Source organism: Balaenoptera musculus, chromosome 1, assembly GCF_009873245.2.
Source record: "Balaenoptera musculus isolate JJ_BM4_2016_0621 chromosome 1, mBalMus1.pri.v3, whole genome shotgun sequence".
NCBI lineage: Eukaryota > Metazoa > Chordata > Mammalia > Artiodactyla > Balaenopteridae > Balaenoptera > Balaenoptera musculus.
The window spans coordinates 34511420-34517419 of record NC_045785.1 but is presented as its reverse complement, the minus strand read 5'-3'; the positions used below and the strand labels follow the sequence as shown (position 1 = coordinate 34517419).

General features: G+C 46.2%; 1 protein-coding gene across 6 annotated transcripts in view; it reads left to right on the top strand.

Annotated features, from left to right (window-relative positions):
• The first annotated feature begins 825 nt into the window (after positions 1-825).
• The window catches only part of FOXJ3 (forkhead box J3), a 127351-nt gene continuing 122176 nt past the window's right edge, over positions 826-6000 (top strand). For 4 of the 6 annotated variants that reach the window (XM_036850426.1, XM_036850408.1, XM_036850377.1 and 1 more), the window contains exon 1: positions 1497-1676. The gene's annotated coding sequence lies outside the window, so the exon portion shown is untranslated. Of the gene's footprint in view, positions 1082-1495; positions 1677-6000 lie in introns of those variants that run through there. The other 2 variants (XM_036850382.1, XM_036850417.1) reach the window with 2 other exon arrangements.

Sequence of the window (6000 nt, the reverse complement as noted above, 5' to 3'; positions counted from 1 at the left end):
AGCACCTAACGCATGGTTCAGTTGAAGTAAATGAACACATTATTGATGAAGAAACGGTTGATGTTAAAGAAAAAAATCCCCCCCCCCCCCCCTCCAGTTTTCCTCATACCTCTTACCCTGGTCTATTTTTTCCCCCCATAGCACTAAACACCTTCTATCACACCAAATTCTTTTCTTGTTACGTTTATCATCTTTCTCTCCATACTTAGATGATAGCTCTAAGAGGGAAGGGTATTTCCACCCTGCCCCCCTCTTCTATTCACTGATCCAACCCAAACACTAAAATAGGGTCTGACAACCTTAGTAGTGATCAGCAAATATTTGTTGGATGAATGAGTGAATGAATCTTTTAATCTTCAGAATCTTGCTGGAGTCTTATGTAGAAAAGGAATATAGGAGTACTTTGAATCCCGAGTGCCTAGAAATGCTTGGTAAATGGCAGGTGTTCAATGTTTGCTGAAGCAATTGGGTACTCAGCTCTTTACTGGAGGTCTTCATCTGATCTATATGAGACTACATCAAAAGAGGTTCCCAAGGTCAGTTCACTCAGGCCTCTCCTTTTCATCTCGTCCAATCAACCTAGTATTCATCTAACAAATTATCTGAGTTTCCAAATATTGAGTACCTACTATGAGTTCAAAAGCATGCTTGGTGCTATATGTGACTAACGCAAAAGAAGCAACAGCAAGTAATAAGTCTGAATGTAATTAAATGTGAAATTACAGGGCAGATTTGCAGTGCTGATACTTTAGAGAAAGAATCAGTGAAGACTGACTAGAAGTAAATTCCAAAGTTCACAAGTCGCCCAACTACCCTTCCAAGCGCTCCACCTGTTGATAGCAAGGACCATAACCTGGGCAGCAGCTTTAGAATGAGAAGGTCTTTCAGAGTTACAAATCCTTTGTTTTAAGGAGTAGGAAACCAAGGCTAGGCACAGGAGAAGCCTCGGCAGAGATGGGTCTAGAACCCGGGACTTGTGACATTCTGGAAGAAGTGTCCTGAAGGTCCAAGGTGCCTTTGTGGGGGTCGTAGAATCCGTGGTGCCCGGTCTTCCGGAGAGGCTAAGGTGCCTATCACTAAGGTGAGGTGGAGGGGGTTAGGGGAGAGGTCACAAGGCGCCATTCCCCCGGGGGACGGGACCCCGGAATCCCTGGGCAGGATCCCAGGCGGAGGTCCCTGCTGTCCTCAACTAAAGAGCTGCCCCCGCCGCCCTCCCTCCCTGGCCGCCACTCTGAGGAGTAGAGACCCCCGCCCCCCCTCCTCCCCCGTAAGTCGCTCGCAGCTGCCGGCGGCTGGCTGATACCCGCAGCACAGAACCAAGGCCCCGGGAGTCCCAGGGCACTACTTGTTCCAGCGGAGGGATCACAAGCGCGTTGCCACAGCTGTGACCGCGGAGGAATCGTGACGCCGCTGACGCCATGCCGGTGGCGCAGCGACGTCGCAGGAGGCGGGGGCGGCGGCGGCGGCGGCGGCGGGGGCGGGAGGGGGAGCGGGTTGGGAAGTAGTTCCGGGTGCGCGGCCCCGGATGTTGGCTGTTCTCGCTGCTGCCGCCGCTCTCGGCGCTGCTCCGGGCCTCGGCCGCTCGCACAAGGCACCGTTGGGACGTTTCCCGGGGGGCGGAGACGCACACAGCGGCCGGGGGCTCGGCCGGGCCGTACCGGCCTGCGCAGCCTGAGGTGAGCGCCCGCTGCCGGGGTGGTCGGGCCGGGACGGCGGGCGAGGAGGCGGGGCCGGGGCATCTCCCGGGACGGAGGCAGGGGCTGCTCTCCGCGAGACTCCCTCTCCCTTTTCACAGCCGCGGTCGCGTCGCGGGGCGGGCGGCGGGCGGGGCGGGGCAGGGGGCCCGGGCCCGGGCTGAGGCCTGACGGGCGGCGAGGGCTGGGTCGCTCCCTCCCCCGCGGCGCTTCTCAGCTGCTGCTGCTCCTCAGCGGGGAAGCGGCGGCTCCGCGCCTCCCGCCCCTCCCCCAGGCGGGGCCCGGGGGAGCCAGACTGGGTTCCCGGGGGCGTCGAGTCCGAGGACAGTGGCCGTCTTCCCTCCGTGACCTGCCCCTGGCCTGGGCTAGCCCCCTTTCCCGGCACGATGCGGCTTCTTCCCTTCAAGCTCCGGGGTGCTTTTCGGCCGGCGAGGCGGCCAGTACCTCGCGCGTCGGAGGTGCCCTTCGGGGTGAGGAGGCCCGTGCGGGGGCCTGCGTTCCCACCCATCCTGTCGCCGTGTTCTTTACCGGCATTGGGCAGAGGCAGCCGTTCCATGCGGACGTGTTGCTGTCCTGTGTGTGTTGCATCCTGCCCACGTGGTAGGGTGTCTCCCCCCCCCCCCCTCCATTTTTGCAGCTAGTGGGAAGGGAGGTTAAAGCGGGGTGGTTTTTACTCTGTGATTTCCTCCGCGTGGCGTGGAAGGTGTTAGGGTCAGTTTGCTTTGCCGAGGCATGCTGTTGGTCAGCTGGAAGAAGCAAGAGTTGTACTCTCTGAAATTGAGACCAGTAGGGGACTTGGTTTCATTGACATCTTCCTCCTCTTCGTTTAGCTGCTCTTGTTCTTTTTCTACCATTTAATCCTAAAGAGAGAATAATAGGCTTTAGCTGCTGATGCATTGGGGTGCATAGTTTTCACTTCTCTATTCTACTTTTTGTGTGTATGGTTGGCGAAGGGTTTTCTTTTCTGTGTTGTGCAATCCACGCCTCAGTTGTTCCTAGTTGGATTCCTGAATGAGCTGAGTTGGGCTGGCCAGGGAGTTAGAGATTGGTGGGCATCTTCCTTGTCTTTTCCTAACATTTACTTTATTTTTTCCTTCTGTTTTGTTTGCCAGTGAAGCAGGCGTGCATGTCATGGATGTGTTACATGCATAGCTCTTTATTTGCAAGGCAGCACTAGGTAGTTTTCACTGAGTCACTCGTTTCGTGGGAGCTCTTTTATTTCACTTTTCCTCTCTTTCTGTTGAGTATCATTGCACTCTCTGGTTTTTGAAGCTGTTTTTGAAACGTGTTTTGAGTAGTTTCTTTCCTTAATGTCTCTTCCAGGTTAAGGTTTCCGTCTTCCTGTGTTGTGCTCTTTTGTGACCACAGATTGCTCCCTTAACTGGGAACAGGACACGGTAGCAATGAGAGAAGCCTTGTATTCCTCCTAGACTTAAGCAGATATTTATAGAAAAGCAATAACTCCTCTCTGTTTTTCTCTTTGGGTAGCATCTAGAGATTTGATTGAATTTTTTAGTTTTTTAGATATCTTTTCTTTTTGTGTTTCTTGGGAGTTAAGGTGAATCATTTTCTTGGTTTTGTGCTGCTGAAGATGCTGGGGTCTTCCTCATGCTTTTATTAGGTATTTTTTTGGTTGGGGTCAGGACATGTTTATTTTGGCTCTTTTTGGTTCATTAGTTTGGTGAAATGAAAAATCCTCATATTTTGAAGTCACTTTTTAGATTCCAAAATGGCTAGTTCTTTTTCTTGGTTTTTCACATGTGCATTCTCTTTGAGTGTATGTTTGTTTGTTTGTTTTTTCTTTTATCTGGTACAATTGTTAGTATATTCTCCTTCTAAGTATGTAAAATAAAAATATTTAAATGCAGATTCTGTCCGCCCTCACCATGGTAAGTATGGGTGGGGCAGTGGAAAATAGAGAATGTTGTTCTGATACATTCTGAGGCATATTTATTTAGTTAAGTCAGTCAGCATTTGTGTACTTCTGCAGAATACAGTGCTACGTGTGAAGTGGTATGTATGAAGAGACACAAGGAATAAAATATGTGGTCTCTTCACACTTCTGTTGGGGAAACAACATGTAACATGCATCATTCATAATTCCAAGCAACATCAAGCTCCTGGTTGGGATAACGGTGCAGCCAAAGTCAGAGGTATAAGTGAGATTTGGAAAATTTGGAATTTTCAAAGGGCAAGAGATGTATTTAGTGAAGGGATATTTGCAAAGACATAGATGTGGCAATGTACAAAAGATATTGAGCAGTTTGACTGGCATAGGGAATCTGTATTGGTGAATAAGAATAAATGAGTTTAGGCTTGGTGAGTGTGTATTGGTGGAGGACCTTATTAAGGATATAGGGTTTAATTTGATGGGGTACCACAGTGGGTTCTAAAGATTGAGAGTAAGATGATGCATATTGTTCCTGAGGAAGGTTTTCATAATTAGTTGAGTGTTCTGGAGTAGGAAGACTGACTTAGAAGGCCCTTGGAGAATTTTAGAAACAAGATGATGAGGGTCTGAGATAAAATGGTGATGTTTGGAATAAAATAATAGCTAACATTTATTGAGTACTGTATGCCAGGCACAATGTTCTAAGCTATTTACATGTATTTAACTCATAAAATCTTCATAATAAGGTCTTATTATTCCTATGAAGAAACCGAGTTACAGAAAGATTAAGTAACTTGCCCTAAATCCTATAGAGAGTAAGCAGCAGAGCCAGGATTTGAACCCAGGCAGTCTTGCCTTTGAGCTTATGCATTTAATCTTTATATTGTCCCTATGAAAGAGTGTATAGAATATGTAAGAGGATGTATGTTTGAGTAAAAATTAATTTGAACTTAGCAATGATTGAATGTGTGCCAAGGGAAGAGAGCAAATTAAACATTAAAAGATTAAAGCCTAGAATCCTGGGAGAATGGCTGATAATGATGAGGAAATTAGGAAAGTGTCACTGTGAAGATAAATGAGCTAAGGTGGGTTATGGTCAGCACTTCGATTGTATACAATCAAGTTTTCAATAAAAGGCTAGTCTTCTGCAACTCCCGATAGCCTTTTCTCCTTGCTGGTTTTGCTCTGGAAATGCAGGCTAGTTTAATATTAATCTAAGCAAAACAATTAGAAAAACAGATCTGTTCAAAAGAAAAAATATATAGGAATTATTTTGGTTGAGCCATACCACTGCTTCCCTACCTTAGTGAAGATAATCAAGATTTGAATAGAGGAATCCTGTAGTATATCACTGTAAGATGAACAGAGATGCAGTGTAGGTTGTGCACGTACCAGGGCTGTATTTGGTAGTAAAAAAAAATATGTGAGTAGATGAGTGTTGGGAGGTTAGTAGCATGATGGCGAAAGAACTTTGAGGTTTGGAACTGTGGGTGACATTATAGGCTAATAGGTAAAGCATTCTGAGAAGAACCAGGAAGTACATCAGTGCCACAGAAGCCAAGGATAGGAAGGATAGTGTGGTAGACAGTATCAGATGTAGTCTCAAAGTTCAGAAACAATGATCATGATGAAAAGACTATTGAACTAGGACCAGGAGGTGACTTGTAACCTTAGAATTTTGAAAGGAAGGATAAGAAGAGATGCCAGATTTGCTTTCCACAGAAGGCTTTGTAGAGATGTTGTGGTCTGGTGTGGTAATTCTTAGTATTTTCTCCTATGCTTCCTCCAGTCCCATTCTTGTCCACATGTCCGAGCTACTCATATATCAGAAAGCTCACTTTTTTTCTTTAAAGAAAAGAAACGTGTTCTAAAGCCAGTGATTTTGTACTTCGTTTCTCTCACACGTTTTATTCTTTTTTTAAAGTTTTACTGAGATAATTCACATACTATACAATTCACCCATTTAAAGTGTACAGTTCAGTGATTTTTAGTATATTCACCAAATTGTGCAGCCATCACCACAATCATCATCCCAAAAGAGAAAGTCTGTAACCGTTAAGTCACTCTCCATTTCCCCCTCATTCCCCAGTCCTAGGCAACCACAAATGTACTTACCATGTCTGTAGATCTGCCTATTCTGAACATTTTGTATAAATGGAATCATACAACATGTGGTCTTTTGTGTCTGGCTTTTTTCACTTAGCATAGTGTTTCAAGGGTAATCCATTTTTGTAGTATGTATCAGTATGTCATTCCTTTTTATTGTTGAATATTCCATTGTATGGCTCTGCTACCTTTTATGTATCCACTTATCAGTTGATGGACATTGGGATTTCTTACTCTTTTAAAAATCCTCCCTATCTTCATTTTAATCTTCACCCTGCCAACTTCATCCCTCTCATGGCTTGTCTTTTA